The 17,572-nt window shown below is 42.6% G+C and overlaps 1 long non-coding RNA gene across 1 annotated transcript in view; it reads right to left on the reverse strand.

Moving 5' to 3' along the window:
- The window catches only part of LOC144819474 (uncharacterized), an 85,562-nt gene extending 71,147 nt beyond the window's left edge, over window positions 1-14,415 (reverse strand). Inside the window, exon 1 of the long non-coding RNA XR_013607390.1 lies at window positions 14,320-14,415. This is a non-coding gene — a long non-coding RNA (uncharacterized LOC144819474). The remainder of the gene's footprint in view (window positions 1-14,319) is intronic.
- Between the last annotated feature and the right edge of the window lie 3,157 nt (window positions 14,416-17,572).

Genomic DNA, 17,572 nt, shown 5'->3' on the forward strand with positions numbered 1-17,572 from the left:
AGTGGCACAAATGTTTCTGAAACTGCCCCCAGCCGAGCAACGACTGGTGGGTATGTATATGATCCAGCACCTCATTACTCTGTATGAGGGTCAACATTCTGATCCAGGTCCGTTACATGATGTCCTGAACGAGTTACTCCAGTATAGATGGAAAGGTTTAGGTACCGATTTAATTAGTGTCATTCTAGAACAGCGTCATAAATATAGAACGTTCCTGAACCCACATTTTGTTCATGTTCCACCTCCAGAAAGTAAACCCTTTTACATAGATAGACAGAATCCGTTACGAGAAGTACACCCAGTCAGGACAGCAGATGGTGAAATGCAACGAGTATTTGTTTACACCCCAGTTACAAAGATGGAACTCTTAGAAATGAAGAAATTAATTCCCTGTCATGACAAAGATCCAGTAGGGTTCCACCGAGAATTAAAAGACATGCTCCGTATGGGAGAATACACGTATCCAGATATAATTAAAATGCTAAAGGTCCTGTTGCCCGCAGGGGTATATGAAAAACTCAAGGAAAAAGAATGGGAGGTGGGAGAGAAAAAGATCGATTGGGCAGTTCTAGAAGCTGAAGATAAGATACGAGTACCAGGTACCGGTCTTGGAGAGAAATGTAAAGAATTACCAGAATTGTTAATACAAGTTTTGCCAAGATTATTAGCCACTAAAAAGGAAGACTGGGATGCAATCTCAGCCTGTAAACAGAAACAAGACGAAGACACTAGTGATTTTTATTCTAGATTTGAGAAATGCTTTAGTATTAACAGTGGCCTCAAGACGAGTAGCGAGTCATACCCTCATCTTTTTGTTACTAAATTAGTCGAGAATTCAAGTCCACAAGTTAAGAATCGAGTTTTGAAAGTCGAAAGTACATGGCAAGCTAATACCCTGTCCCAAATGTTACAGATGCTTCAGTATCACCAGAATAGAATCAGAGAAGAGCAAGATCATGAAAGAAAACGTATGAAAGACACGAAAATGAAAGTACTAGTTGCACAATCTGTTCCTCAAGACAGTCAGAAGAGGGGTACGAATCAAGCCAGTCATCCTGCCGTTCCCGTTAAAGGGACCTGCAATTATTGTAAACAGCCAGGTCATTTTATAAACGAGTGTGCAGTTCTGAAACATAATATAGCTACCGGTAAGACTAAAGAAAGACCACGTCCGCCTAGACAAGAACAAGTTTCACAGACTTCTCAGCCACAGAATGCACAACAGACAGTTCCAGCACCGCAGCCTATTGCTGCAACACAGCATGTTACACAGCAGATGTACCAGTATGCACAGTCTGAGTATCCAGAGTATCAGCCATATTCATGAAACAGCCTAGAGAGGGAGGTAGGCTTGCCTCTCATCGAGATTCCTGTAGATCAAGAGGGTCCCTATGTTCACAGTCAAGTATTAGGGAAAGACAGAAAGTTTCTGATTGATACAGGGGCAAGTAGGACGACCATCAGTCACGCCGAAGTTCCAGGGGCTCCGCTCTCAGGCTCTAGAAATGTTTCCCTTGGATTTTCAGGAAAGCCTATTGTAAACGAGATATCTAAGCCAGTTACTCTAGAAGTAGGTCCATTGTCCCGCACTACTGATCTGTTACTTACGAAGTCATGTCCAGAAAATCTGTTAGGTATTAAAACACTGAAAGAATTAGGTGCAGTTATTTGCTGCTCCCCAGAAGGAATACGACTGTTCTTACGTGACTTCAAGGGTCACTATGTATTACGAGATTTTGATCCGAGATTGTCTAATGTTCCGCAGCATCTATGGGCGCAAGGTCCAACTGATGTAGGTTATATGCAAATCACACCCCATCGTGTGACTCTCAAGCCAGGTGTAGTGTTGCCACGAATCAGACAGTATAGATTGCCGCCTGAGGCTGTAGCAGCCTTATCCAAAATTATTGACGAGCTCATCGCTCAAGGAGTAGTTGTAGAAACTGACTCCAATGTATGTAATTCTCCGATCATTCCAGTCATGAAACGTACTGATCCAAATGCACCCCCAGTATATCGATTAGTGATTGACCTTCGAGAACTCAATAAATGTATTATTCCCCAGTACCCAGTTGTCCCAGATATCTCTTCCCTATTGACAGCCATTGATTCCGAAGCCTCATTTTTTACAGTCATAGACCTCAAGAACGCGTTTTTCAGTGTCCCCATTCATCCAGACAGCCAGTTTCTTTTCGGATTTTGTTTAAATGGAAGGAGCTATATGTTCACACGAGCTCCTCAAGGTTTCACAGAAAGTCCTAGTATTTACAGTCAAGCACTTAAGAGACAACTAGACAACATTCACATGCCAACTGACACTGCCCTGCTCCAGTATGTCGATGATCTACTGATCACAGCCCGTTCTGAACGTGCTTGCGAACGAGCATCCCTTACAGTCCTGTATTTCCTTGCCGAGATGGGGCACAAGGTGTCCCCTTCGAAGCTTCAATTCTGTGTCCAGCAAGTGATCTATTTAGGCCACTTACTGTCCAAGAGGGGTAGGCAGTTGACACCTGACCGTATCCAGTTAATAGCGAGTCTTCCTCAGCCCAAGACCCAGAAGGAGGTACGTGCTTTTATCGGCCTTACTTCTTATTGCAGACAATGGATTCCTCAGTATGCATTTCTAGCCAAGCCACTGATACAGTTAACGACACAGGAGGCAGCCGTATCGACTGTCCTCCCTTGGACATCTGAACATACACTTAGTTTTAATGAGTTAAAGAAAGCTTTATGTCAAGCTCCAGTTCTAGCTACACCGAACTACAGTAAGCCTTTTACACTTTTCGTCACAGAACGCGAAGGTACAGCATTATCTGTTCTCACACAAGATCAAGCAGGACAATACAAGCCCTGTGCTTATTTTTCGAGCACACTAGATCCTGTAGCCCAGGCTCTGCCTGCATGCCTCAAGTCAGTTGCAGCCACAGCACTTGCTATCAGACAAAGTGATTCCATAGTATTAGGACATTCCTTGACAGTACAAGTTCCACACTCCGTGGAAGTTCTTTTAAACCGAACACAGACTCAGCACTTGACAATTGCACGTTTAACAGGTTATGAATTGACACTGTTCCAGGCACACATAGAAATCAGACGCTGCAACGTTCTAAATCCTGCTACACTGTTACCGTCAGTTAATTCAAATCATGCCACACACGACTGTGTGGAAGTAGTTAACATTATGACAAAGCCAAGACAAGATCTGACAGATATTCCATTACCAGATCCCGACCTGACACTTTATGTGGATGGTTCATGTATGAGAACAAGTACAGGAGAACTAGTAGCCGCGTATGCAGTGACTACTGACACTGAAGTTATAGAAACACACCGTATTGACACCCTGTCTGCTCAAGCAGCAGAGCTAGTTGCCCTGACACAAGCCTGCATACACGCTAAGAACCTGAAAGTTAATGTTTACACAGATTCACGTTACGCATTCGGAGTTGTACACGACTTTGGAGTGCTCTGGCAGGAGAGAGGTTTCATGACTTCTCATGGAACCAAGATTCAGCATGGTCTCCTTATTCAAGCTCTGTTAGATGCCATACATTTACCGACATCTATTGCTATCATGAAGTGCAAAGCACATACGAAAGTTACTGACACTATTTCTCAGGGTAATGATCTAGCAGATCGCACAGCCAAGCTTACAGCACAGACTCCAGACATTCCAGTTAATCCAACACAGACACATACTCCAGATCAGACTACCTGTATGACAGTTAAGGACCCTACTCAAGATGTCATAGATATCCAGTTACATGCTACTCCCGATGAAATCAAGAAATGGTCCGAACAAGGAGGGGTCCAGACAGATCAGGGATGGGTAACGAAGGGTAAAGCCACATGGTTTCTCCCCGACTCCATGGTTCAAGTCATTATCAATACCGCACATAGTCCAGCACATTTAGGAGAAAAAGCTATGTTAGACAGTATCCAGAACATTTGGTTCAACAAGCATTTACGAGCTGCAGCCAAGCAGAAAGTCCGTACCTGTATGATATGTTGCCAGTTTAATCCAGGTAAAAGTGTCCCGGTGGAACAAGGTGGATTCCAGCCCCCTGACCACCCTTTTGAAGTCCTCCAGATGGATTATATTCAGATGGAACGATGTCGAGGTTTCAAGTATGTCCTTGTAGTTGTATGCGCTTTGTCCAGGTGGACAGAAGCATATCCAGTCCCAGATTACACAGCCGCGACCACTGCCAAGCAGTTCGTTCGTGAATTCTTCCCCCGCTACGGACTCCCAAGAGTCGTATATTCTGACAACGGCCAGCCATTCTCATCTGAGCTTATGAAACATGTTTCCCTTTTGTTAGGGTACCAGTGGAAGTTCCATTGTGTACGCCATCCTGAAGCAGCCGGTCTCGTAGAGAGACATAATCAGACCCTGAAAATCCGCATCGCCAAAATATGTAAAGAGAAAGGTGTGGACTGGCTAGTAGCTCTGCCAGTCGCTTTGTTTTATATGCGCATGGTCGCACATTCCAGATCAGGTCTGTCCCCGTATGAGGTCGTATTCGGCCGCCCCCCTAACATGTGGGGTACACCTAGACCTCGAAGTATTACCGATGTTTCAAGTAATATGCTGACAGATTACCTAGCTTCCTTGATGTCTGCCCTACACTCTTGTCGTTCACAGGTTGCTGCCGCATTTCCAGACAATACCGAGGTGGCACCGCATGAAATCATTCCCGGATGCATGGTTCTTGTGAGGAACTTTGATCGTTCAAGTCCGCTGGAGCCCCGCTGGAAGGAACCAAAACAGGTCCTCCTGGCCACCCGTACTGCCGTCAAGTTGGAAGGCAGGAAGGGCTGGGTCCACCTGTCTCATGTGAAAAGATTTTACGGACTAAAGACTGTTTCAAAGAACATTTCCGAGGATTTTAAAAATTGCCAAAGTACTATTCTCAAGGACTGTCCTGCAAAAGACAATGATACAGATCCCTCACTGTTAGAGAAAACTCCGCAACAGGAGTATAAGAAAAAATTAAGGTCGAGTAAAATAAGTCAGCCAGTTTGATTGTCTAAGTCCTCCCCTAGGTGAAACGGTTAGACCGGTTTCTGACATGTATATAATAGACCCCCACAGAGAGAGAGTTAGTGAGAACTCTAAAAGTTGCACTATTATTTTATGTTTTCTGCTATATCTCAGCCTTATGATTACCTGCATAGGTTATGCATTTTATTTGTGTTTTCCAGTGTCTCATGTAAATAAGTCTGCTAATGTTACAGTAGAGCACACGTTTAGTGATCTGCCTCCTCATGAACTATCTTATCGTCTTGCTATGCGTAATAATTCCTTTATCCGCATGTTACATTATTCACACCAGACCAGCAATGCCACTAATTGTTGGGTGTGTGGTCGACTCCCCCCTTTCCAGACACCGAAGGGAGTTCTGCCACTCTTTCCTTATCCATTTTCACATAATGGTTCGTGTGGAGCATGGTCCACGTTAACGTCATCCTTGACAGATATGTCTTTTCTTAACAGTACATGTTTTCCAGACAAGCAAGGTCTTCCCCACAGAACAGGGTTAGATCTAGAAAATGAAGTTTATAACTTAGGTAATTATTCTTCGAATTTTATGGTCCTGAATGTTCAGTCTGATTCTACTCCAGACTTACCTGCTATGTCAGTATTACCAGTCAAAGGCGAATTATGTGTCAGAAATAATGGTTCCGTACATGTAGGACATAGTGATTGTACTACTATTGTCAAGTATAGTGACAGTAGGAAATCTATTTTCAAAGCTTCACGTCATTCTTATTTTGTTTGTGGTCAGACCGCATATGTCCGTCTGCCCCTCGATTGGGAGGGAACCTGTTACATTGCCTTCCTACTGCCACCAGTTTTTCTAGCCCCACCTGACTATCATAGGAATTCCCACCTAGTGCATACTAGACACAAAAGAGACCTCCCGATTGTCGATTATACTGAAACTGCTCTAGAACAATACATAGATATCAATAAAGGTGTCTTCCCTTATTTAGGTACTGTTGTAAATAGTAAACTGATACGTAGATTAACGAGAACCCTTGAAGCAGTAGTGATTGAGACTACTTCTGCTCTAGGTAACTTAACCGAAGAGCAATCCTTTATGAGAATTGTCGTGCTCCAGAATCGTCTCGTCCTTGACGTCATACTGGCCGATAGGGGCGGGGCATGTAGAGTCATCGGATCTAGTTGCTGCATTTTCATTCCTAATAACGCGCCGTCTGTTTATTCAGCTATACCCAGACTCCATAAAATATCCCATATGTTACACCAAGATCCAGGCACCTGGACATGGTCCGGTTGGTTCTGGAATATGATTTCCGCCTGGGGATGGAAAGTATTGTCATTTCTGGGTATTGCAGTAGCGATCATATTCAGTTGCTGCCTCTGTTTACAATGTGGCCCTGCGATTTGCGGCATTTGTGCTACCTCTTGTATTCCTAGTCCCAAGTCCCGTTCTAAATCCAGTTCCAAGACAATTCGAGACGAGCAAATGATACTGTATGAAATGATAGATGGTATCATGAATATTGATGTTTCCTGATGGAAACGTAGTGACAAGGAGGGAATGTGGAAAAGTAAATTTTGCCATGTTCTGTGTCCCTACGTGTCCTCCATCTTATGTTATGTGTGCATGATTAATATGCATATGTATTCCCCATGTTTGATTAAAGACGCAATTACAGTTGTGTCCATCCCTAGTATGCCAGTTTCCAGTTCTCGTGAAAGCTACGAGTATTAGGCCTATGTAAAGTTACGTTGCCATGTTTCTCAGTGTGCACGTTATTTCATTATAAAGTCCCCGTTTCTAGGCCTCAAAAGGGCCCGGACACCAGATTCAGCTCCTGTCTCCTGAACCCTCGCTGAGGAGCGATACAGCCCCCACCTGTATCCTCGACCCTTCACTTACTTCCTGCCTCGCAGTGCCCGGCTCGGCCTGGCTCTGCCTATGAGTCTGCCAAGAGTATGTTATGATTCTAGTTATCAGTCCAGCCCTCCTTCTCTGCATTCCTAAGCTACTGAATCGCATCAATAGTTTCCGTCATTGTCTAGCCTTCACGTCTCCATGTAAGAGAAATACTGCATTTAATGGTCATTTAATATTCTTCAACGCACTACATGTAGAATAATGCATGCTCCAGTCTTAGAGTCTGTTAGCCTTTACCCCGATAACTTTTGGATTCTATCAACATGTTCTCTAAACATCAGATACTAGATAGGGTTTAGGTACATGTCGCCCTGAGTCTCCAGACTTCAGTCTCTGCTCCTAGCGCAGAGTTCATAGCCCCCAGCTTCTCCTAGTAACACGTCATTGTCAGTTTGCGCGCACCATTAGGTTAGAGGTCCCGGCTCCTTAGGTAGCCCCCTCCATGTTTCCGCCCCATTTATGACATACTCTGTTACGTTTACATCACATGTCTATGTATACGCCTCTTGTTACACCCACTTTCACCCTTATCTTTCGCGACTGCTATTGACCACACCCACTGCTCCGCCTACTGTAATTCACTGTAATGCAATTGTTTTAGTATATATACTTGTGCACTGTTATTAAAGTTGTGCTAGCTAGCCATCCCAGATCTTGTCCGTGCAGGTTGTCCTGTTCCTGTCCTTTATGCTGTATTAAACCTGCAAACTCCTACTACCTCGAATCTTGACTCTTATTTATTGAGCTATCTGTTATTCATATATTCATTCAAAAATAGAGGTATTATTTATTTATTTACCACAATGCGGTAGTCGATTAAAGACTCTGAAATACCCATATATTGTGGACGCTGTCCGTCTGAATTAACTACAATCACCCTGATTTCAACTAAGGTTACAGTCTGTCATTATACAGTTTTTAATTGACCCCAGTCCTGAAGATGGTCTCAGTAAACTTCCTCTAAAGAGACCGAAACGTCGACCTACACCTTTTCCTTTTTGTATCATTGATTGTACTATTTTGGATAGGTGTTTTAGGTTCTGTTGCGTTGTATATCTACATATCATTTATATACCTACAGATCCTTTTTACTGTATATATTGATTGAATTTTTGTTTGATAAAAACTTGTGTCTATACACCTTGTTTGTGGTCATGCTTTATGTAATTGTAATGTTTAATTGTATTATGTTATGATGTGAGTCTATTTTGCCGAAATAATTAATACAGGGATCATTAACTCATCCCCCTAATTTGGTTTAAATAACTCAAGTTTCTTTAAACAAATTCCCTTGAAGGCACTCTCACCCTTCTACTGATACAAAGAAAAGCACTTGAAAAGAAGATGTAGTAGTTTTAACCCCACAGCCAGCAACCAAATCTATAAACCTTTAACATCACTGCTGGAAACACTATCATGCACAAGCACTTTATTTCTTCTTTTTAAACATTGGCAACCTTCCAAGTATCTTGAAACTTTTCCTATGCATTTTAAAGCTATGAATTTTTATTAGTTTTAACTCGATTTTATGATGGCCAATTGTATTTATGTCACTGCAATTTCTTGTGTTGTTCTTGTTTTTATGTTGCTTTTATGACCTTGTGTTGAAATAAAGCTTATGATGATACAGAGTAACAACAGGATAGCCAAACCTCCTAAAGAATTTAAGGCGCATCAGCATGAGGCAAACAAGAAGTTCAGTCACATCAATACAGAAAATTAACAATAAGACTTGATGCTCAGAGAAGAGTTTGTAATCCTCTCTCCTAAACATGGGTAATGTCTAAAGTCATCTCTTTTAGAGTTTAAACCATCAAGGGTGATTAAGTGTGAAAGGGACTCAAAAAGTTGGGAAAATGCTGAAAAAATTAAAAATGCAGGATGGCGTCAGCATTGCAAAAGCTCCATTATGAGTCTTCTATGGATAGGGAAAAAGTGTTGGCCTGAGCGACACTTAACAAAAAGTGAAAGGGAAAACAGATAAGTCGGTACTTCACAAAATCCAAAGGAATAGTGAAACAATCAACCTTGCAAAACACCAGTTAATACCACATGAATCTTCTGGGTAACCCCTCTGCTTTACGCCATCATGGGCTCTGTTGTCCTTACCATTATCAGGTTGTGAACTGCAACATTGGTAGATTCTTCCAGACATGTCCTGAGAACGACATCGACCTTGGGAACCCTATAACTCTTGATACGTTACTGAATAAGGATTTTCAGTTAACACTCTGGCTCTCCATGTTCTTCTCAAGCTCTCTATCACTAATACAGTTTTTGATCTATTCTCAAATAAACAAACCCAAATTGAGACAGGAAGAAACTAAGAGGATAAGTAAACTAAGGACTTTAGGAATGGCTCTCAACTGGGAAAATGAGTTACAACATTTCCTATAATTTTCTATCATTATGAGATCATCTTTAACTGGATGGTTATTGTGAGGATCATATTGTTTGAGATCAAGCACGGCTAAAAGAAAATATCAAGCAAATAATGATTATGTGGTCATATTAAATTGATAGTATTACATGCTTGTTGTGCACCCTAAGATATTGTGTTATTGATTGAGACATAATGAATGTCACATTTATGTTTTTACATACCCCATGGACTAACAGGTTTCTGGTTGGGGGTTACTTCGAATTGGTCGTTATAATCCATATAAAACGCTCTCATGGTTATTACATTCTTATGGTCACCATGTTTTTGGTAGATCATGGATAATCTCAAACACCTACATACCTTCAGACATTGCAAATTAGGGGCTCACCGAAGTTCCTCTTACTCGGATGGACCGATCATTACTGCACCCAATTCAAGCCCATTGTGTTTAACAGAATGAACATCTGTGGATCTTCAGACATTGTAAATTAAACAGGGTTTCTTAAGGTCAGTTAATTACGGGCTCACCGAAGTTCTTCTTACTCGGGTGGGTCGATTATTTCTGCACCCGATTCAAGCACATTGTGATTAACAGAATGATAATCTGTGGATCTTGAGGGGCTGAACGGCATGTGATACATGTTTTTTGGGACAGACCTAGATAGTCATTACCTCATAAGCATGATTGGAGGCTTCGCATGTTATGAGTCATAGCTCTATCCTCTTGCAATGGTGCAGTGTGGTGAAGGATAGAAAAGCAGGAACCTCAAGTGTCACACACGTGTTGCATGTCATCCAGGCTTCGAAAATTAGCTTTGTATCACACTTCTAATCTCAGAAAGTGTTGATTTGCAACGGTGGTTGGATTGTGTGGTGTAGCATCGTGGATTGTTGTGTTTGAGTGATTTTTATGTTAGTTTGCACTGTATCCTGGACGTTGACTGAGGAGGAGCCGGGCACACTGCCGACTCAATGTAGGTGGTTATAGTGTCAATGATAAACTGGTCTTATACGCATTTGGTCAGTGTGTGGGACATGTTCAGAATTTCCTGCTAGCATGACTAATCAATGGTTCATCTAATCATGTTTTTTTTACCATTCCTTTTGTTATTGAAATCTTCCCCGAGCAAGGGATAGGCAACCTGTGTAGAGTGTAGTCCTCTGATTGGTGAATATACAGGGGGGACCAGAGCGGGAACCTGCCTGAGGAATACATTTATGTAATGCACTATGGGAGCGCACATTGTTGTTCAAGCCTGTGATTGGCTGGTTCGGGAAACAGATTTAAGAGGAAGTCCATGTCGAAGTTCACCTGAAAAGGTGGCTGAATGATTGTTGGTGTAGTGCAAACATCAACATAGATTTGTGACACTAGCCAGAAAGTGATCTAAGGAATCCATGTGGTAAAGTGGGTCTAATTTGGTTATGAATTGGATGAACTGTGTACGGCAGGAAACGTAGGTTGTTTGTTTGTAACATGGGTCACATGTTTCCTTGTGTTTGAAGCTGCTGATTGGCTGGATTATGAAACGGCCTGAAGAGAGAGTCTCCTTCGGAGTTCGCATAACAGGGGACTATAGGGCCATGGATTTAGCATGAGGAAGAGCATTAGCAGATGTAGCTAGTCGGAAGGAGACATTCAGAATCTGGTTGAAAACCTGAGTAGGATTGGCTGATTGGACAAGTGAGGTTAGTATATGGCAGACCCCTTGCTGTTTCATGAATAATCTAGAATGAATGCGGCTTTAATAAATTGGTGTGGTGGTGGGCCATAGAAAAGGGTAAAAAACTAATTTTATTTTGAGTCTTTCACTGAAGAAATAATCGAAAATAAGGTGTACATTGTTTTGACTGTGAAACTTGTGAGATTGTGTAATATATTGGCCTTTTTTAAATATTGGAAGTTGTTGTGCCATTTAGTTTTGTTGGTGGGGCGTTTGGTGAACATTAAATTGCGTTTAGCATTCCACATGTAGCATATGTTTGACTTTACTTCATTGGTTATATTTATTTTTTATATTGTAGATTCAATAAGAGGGTATTTTACCACTCTATATAATATCTTTAATCTTGGTTGGGCATCTGCTTTCAGACATTCTCCTACACTGTGAGGCATTAGGAATTGAAGAATAACCCAAGTGAGTGCCTCAATTTTGTATTTTTCTCTTTTGAGCAAATTGTTCTGTTACAACACCTGTCAATTGAGAGACTGGACTAACAACAAGAAATCTGTCATGAGAGAAAAAATATAATTGTGCGGTTAATAAATTAACGCATTTGAATGTGTATGGAAACTAGCTGTTTTTTTAAATAGTAGTGTATTTAGGTAGGGAGTCTTGTATTTGTGTTTATAAGTGTTTTGCAGTATTGTATATTGGATGTATTGTAAATACCGTTTTGTATGAATATGTGTTATACGGAGGCTGATGCATGTTTTTAATTCTACAGCCCTGATGAAGTCCTCATGGACGAAACGCGTTGGCTGGGCTGATGTGCAAATGTAAAAGGAACTTCAATAAAGTGGATTTGAAATTCACATGCAAGACTCCTGAGGAATATTATTGGATGTTATTTGTTGAGTTAGTATTACATGGAACTTGTCCTAAAGCTCTAAATTAAGCTATATTGATAACATAATTGTATGCTCTTTTTCATTTGTTATTGTTAGTTTTGGACTGGTTGTGACGTCTAAGCAGTGGGGTCACGAGACGTTGAGCATACAGAAAAGATATAATAACTACAATAATACACTAGTGTGACATCCAATGGCCCACACTTCTAGTGCTTTATTTCTGTCAACCATGTAAATGCACCTGCAGAAAAAGACACACAGGCAGAAATGGAAAAGCAACATTTTATGCAGAAAGAAATTCAGGCATACTTAAGTCAACCTTAAATGTAACATTTAGTACATGTTGATATGTGCACAACTACAAACAAATGAAATATGCCAGTAGATAAATTCGAAATTAGATTCATGTTGCACTTTAAGTAAATGATGTATAACTTGGAATACATGAACATAAATGTACGTGTGAACTACATTCTAAATGCGTTTTTACGTTACATTCTAAATGTGAAAACATTAGTGCACGTGTTCCGATAAACCCTACTTGTTTCTGAAGTAAATACATTTTAATAGTGTGAGAATGGTTTATCAGGTTTCTAAAGACTACATTTTATATTAATGAAGTTAAGGCACACAGTGTATATAGTGTCAGGTACGCATAAATAGTGCACTACTTGAATATGGAAGGAAGGATCCAAAATTGTGCTGCTCCACTACCATAAGCCCAAAAAGGGAATTGAAATTACCAGGAAGTGTTAAAGATAAGAGACCCAAAGATGTGTCACCACCCAGATAAACCAAAACCAACAGGTGTACCACCAACCGGGAGAATCACTAATTCAACATGAAACCGGGGGGGGGGGGGGGGGGAGGAGGCGGACATATCGGCGGAGTTCAATTCAATCCAGCCAAATACCTTAGGGGTACAAAGAGAACATCAGGAAAAGTGGTGAAGTGCTAGAAAACAAAAACAACAAACAGCAACCCTCATGTGGCGGTGGGAAAAGGAAACGAGTCGGATAGGTATCCAAAAAGAAACAAAATGCACAATGGAGCTCTTTTAAAAAAAATGTGTGTGGGGAAGTAATATGGAGACATGGGAGTAGTTGGAAGCAACATAGGGGGGCAGTGGGTGGAAGCATCATGGGGTGTGGGTTTTTAAAGCAGGTGGGCAGAAGAAAAACGGGCACTGGAGAGGGAAGAAGCTATACATGGATGTGGGGCGATCAAACGAGCAAAGAACTGCAATTTGGAGGTGGCAGGGAGAAAGCACACATGCAAGAAGGCAAAGTGGGGTATTAGGAAGACACACAGTGAGAGACAAACAAGGAGCACAGAAAACAAGCGGAAGAGAAGGGCGACAACTGGAAAACACATGCACTCTCAAAGTACTTAAACAAAAAGAAAATTAGCCCCTAAAAAAGTGAGCAGTCTCAGGACATCAGTAATGCGTCCATGCTCTAGGTGTGGGACAAACACAATAAGAGGAAGGAAAGCCCCGAAAGTTAACAAATAAGAATCAAGCAAAGGAGAGTGACAATGAAGCAAACCTGTGGTAAGCATTGGGCGGGTTCTAAGCTCACTGTAAGATAACAACATGTCTCACTACAGACAATGCATGCTCTGTCTCAGGCAAGACCTAAAAAGAGAAGAGGTAAATATGAATTGCCGAGAGTGGGCAGGCAAAGGTGTGACAAGTCAAGAGTGAGAGGTTGAAAGAATGAACAAGAGGAGAGAAGGGTGAGTGGGAATCAAATGAGTATGAGGATGAATACACAAGTGGAAAAAGAGCAAGTAGATGGAGAGTGAGAGGTACATAGTTGAAATGGGCTAGTAGTAGAGAGGTCACCAAACTACAAAGCTCACTGGAAACCTATTGAATGCAAGGGGAAAAACTGTGCAGTAATCCAAAAAGAAGCCAATAACCCACAGATTTATCGGTGAATCCACATGCAATGTTTTTATTCACGAAAGCACTGTGAACTCTACAAAACCCTGTCGATAAAAACAAACACTTGATATCTGTGTAGTATTCACCTTCCAAGTGTTTTTTGTAGCCACCATATTAGTGGAGGAGCAAGGCTACCTGAGGACCCCTTCGAAGGGAGCTCAGTGCTCTTGATCTAGAACAACTGATGCTGAACTCAGCAAAGCGCTGCAAGGCGGCATGCACAGCACACCTAGGACCTCACCGGAAACGTCTTGGTTTATATTTAGGCAGTGCGGTATGCCCAGGGGGTGCAATGATTTATGGAGTGCAGTATGCCTAGGGGGTGCCATGAGGCTTTGCAGCAGATACCACAGCACAGCGAAATTTCTGTTGCTTGGCAAAACCTAAAATACATACTGAAATTAAGTTGTGTTGCTCCCAGACTCCGTCAAAGTACACAATTAAAGCATGCCTGTACACACCCTTGCATAAGGTGAAAGCATACCTTTGAACTTCTTTGGCAATGCATTTAGTATGAGCCATAAACAAGCATGACTCTGTGCCAAGGATACTCATGTCACAACAGCCTGCCAGTGGTAGGATAAGGGAAGGAAGGATAGTGCAGCATTCAATGACCAGCAGCAGGAGTCTTGCCCTCCCATCGACCCCGTTACCCCCATGAACAATAGAGACAGTGCTAAAAAAAGAAAAACAAGCATTAGAAATGCAATAAACGCACATTTATTTTAGTTAGAGCTATTGGCATAGCTCAACAGCTACAGGACAGAAATTGTCAATTTTCAGAGCATTGCTCCGTGAAAAGGCCTGAAAGATTAAAACGATGCTCCTAGCCTACAAAATAAAAAGTCAGATAAGGATGACCAAGAGGAACCCCGGACATATTGGGATGGCCAATGCAAGCAAACAATGAGTGAATTCACCTGGGCGTGACCCAAGCACGCAAAGGTGGGAGAATCAGACCTAATGCACCAATAACAACCCGGTATTTCTAAATGGCACAAGAACGAACAAATGGCAATTCATGGGCATGCCAAAAGCTGATAGAGGAGATACCAACAGGGCTTGCAGACAGTACATGCACGCTGCCTAGGCTCGACCTAAAAAGAAAATGCAATCTGCATTTACCATCTCATGATGGCCTTTGTGATGCCACCCAGCTCTCACCCTCGGATGTAAGAACAAATCATGGCAGATGCAGAATGGGTAGTGGGCATCCAACTAATTGGAGCCTTGCTTGGTTACTTCCAGTGCAAGTACCTTGAAAAGAACATTTATTAGAAACACAACAGAAGTATTCCAACCAACTCCAAGAAGAGAGAAGGCTTGAGCCCTGCACACAGGGCATCACTGCACAGGCAGCCCCCCCCAGTGCAGCATGTAGCAATCAACACTTGAACCCCTCCCATGCTCATGACGAGCTCAGCTCGTCATGAGCCACGGTGGCCGTGTGCTCATGACGAGCTGAGCTCATCATAACGGGCGCATACTTCGCATGCGGGGCTAATTCCCCTACTGTGCTGAACGTTCTACAGAAACAAGTGTGGCCGTGACGATCGTCACTTTAAAAATAAAAATAAATGAGCACCGGGGCGCTGTGCACGCCCCCCGCCCCCCAGCACAGCGGGGGAATTAGCCCTGCAGGCAAGTGGTTAAGCACAGCGTGTGATGGTCTCTAAAAATCTTTCTCTACAGAAGCACAACTAATGCTTGCTGTCTGTGCACGCCGTGATCCTGCAGAAATTAGGTGCGCAGTAGGGACTGTAGAACTTAAAATGGCCTATGCATATGAAATATATATATCTTTCGACAGATTATTGTCAATTGCTGTAGGACTGGTGAAAAGCAAATTAACGGCAATGTGGATTGTCTGGGCAAGCAGCAGTCAGGTTGTACCAGAGGACACAAGGGGAGGAAGACAGCGGTCTTGTTTATCGCTGTAAGATCGATGTTCTGACAGGTAAAGCAACTTGTTCGGATGTTAGTGCCCTCTGGCTGAGTTCGAATGGGGCATGTGGGAAGGATAAAAGAGGCTACAGGAGACGGAGCAAGTGAAGAGCCACATATTTTAAACATTGGACAAAGTTATATATAATTGAGCTGTCACTACTCAGAAAAGCAAACAAACCCCCAAGCAGAAAATTATACAGAAATTACAAAATTATGAAAGACTGCAACAACTGTCGCTATGGTGGGCCCAAAAGACTGAGAGCTCCATGGTAAAATAAATAAGTACTGTAGCCGAACAGTGGTGAAAGATAAAATAAAGGCGAATGAAATAGCATAGAAAAAGAGTTTTAGATACTGGAGAATAGAGGCCTCATCATACAGTAATTCCATTAATGAAGGGAAAATGTCCATAAATCAGCCAGGCACTCCTGCTTTTATTTGGCTCCACTCTTCATTAGTGGTCATGGTTATAAAACGGGTTATGTTTTTTCTCTGTACAGCACCCTGCTACCATTGGGTAATGTTCATGCTTTATAAAACTCTATAAAGTAAATAAAGAATGATGAGGACCTTAAACCTAATTTATGAGGTGCTGTGATGTATGTTGCCACCTTCTAAATAAGTCTGTGACACCTATTCACCTTGGGCTGTTCCGAACACTAACTTTTAGCCTGTTTCACTGTTGGGTAATTCTTGTGGTCAGCGGCGGACCCTTCACTAGGGCAGAGGTGCACCGCCCCCCTCTCCCCCAACCACCAACAAATAAAACACTAATAAAATCGATTTCTAACCCGTTTTATTATTGTTTTATTTTAATCATCCTGGACTCACCCTCAGGACTCTGACGAGTCTTGGGGGCGGGTTCAGGGCAATGACACTGTGGTGGGGGAGTGGTAATGCACTGCCTTGTCCCTTCACTGTGCATGAGGTGTTTGGCTGGCCGGCCAAACATTTCATGCACAGTGAAGCTATCTCCAGCCCCAGCTGTGTTGCTGGAGCTGGAGAAAGCAGATACCTGGGCGTGCAAAGTCATAGCGCTCCGGCCAAGCCGGGCACTGCTTTCCTGCAGCATCATGATTGGCCGCAGTGCAGTCTGGGTGCCTGTCCCAGAAGTAGAGAGAGCTTGATGGAGCTAACGGCGGAGTCGGCAGTCATCAGGTAAGTTTATCTTATTTTATTTTTTATTTTGTCCCCTGAACCTAGCTCCCTCCTCTGGCCCACCCCGACACTTTGGCAGGGGATGGGCCGTGACTACTTGTGGTAACCATGCAAATAACAGCAATATGGTTTCTGAATGGCTGAGTTACGGCAGCATGGATAAGAGCGGTAAATACAGGGTACAAGTCCTTAAAAAAGAAGTGGGGGGACGCGGTCACTTGAAGTGACATCACGGGGGTATTAATATACCTTTAGATGAGTCTGCAACCTGCCGCACCCCACACCACGACTGAGGCCTGGTGCCAAGGTGAAACGCAGATCAGCTGAAAAACCGTCACAAACAATTACACAAAAACTGATTACCACTGTTTGGAAGAGGCTGCCGGTTTGTTTCCCAATACAAAGCCTCACCTGTAATTACGCATCGGCGGATTTTGCGGCTCGGCGCTCTAATTGCCAGGCTGGCGAGCTGCCAGAGAAGCCAAACAGTGAAGTCCAGCTTTTGTGCAGGGGGGACTGCGTCCACCCGGTAAAATAAGTGGGGGGACGCCGTCCACCCGCGTGGTACCCCGACTCAAGCCCTGGGTAAATATAACATATTTATCAGCTGTCCTAATACGTTATGTCCATTG

The sequence above is a fragment of the Lissotriton helveticus genome, chromosome 2_1, assembly GCF_964261635.1.
Source record: "Lissotriton helveticus chromosome 2_1, aLisHel1.1, whole genome shotgun sequence".
Taxonomy (NCBI): Eukaryota; Metazoa; Chordata; class Amphibia; order Caudata; family Salamandridae; genus Lissotriton; species Lissotriton helveticus.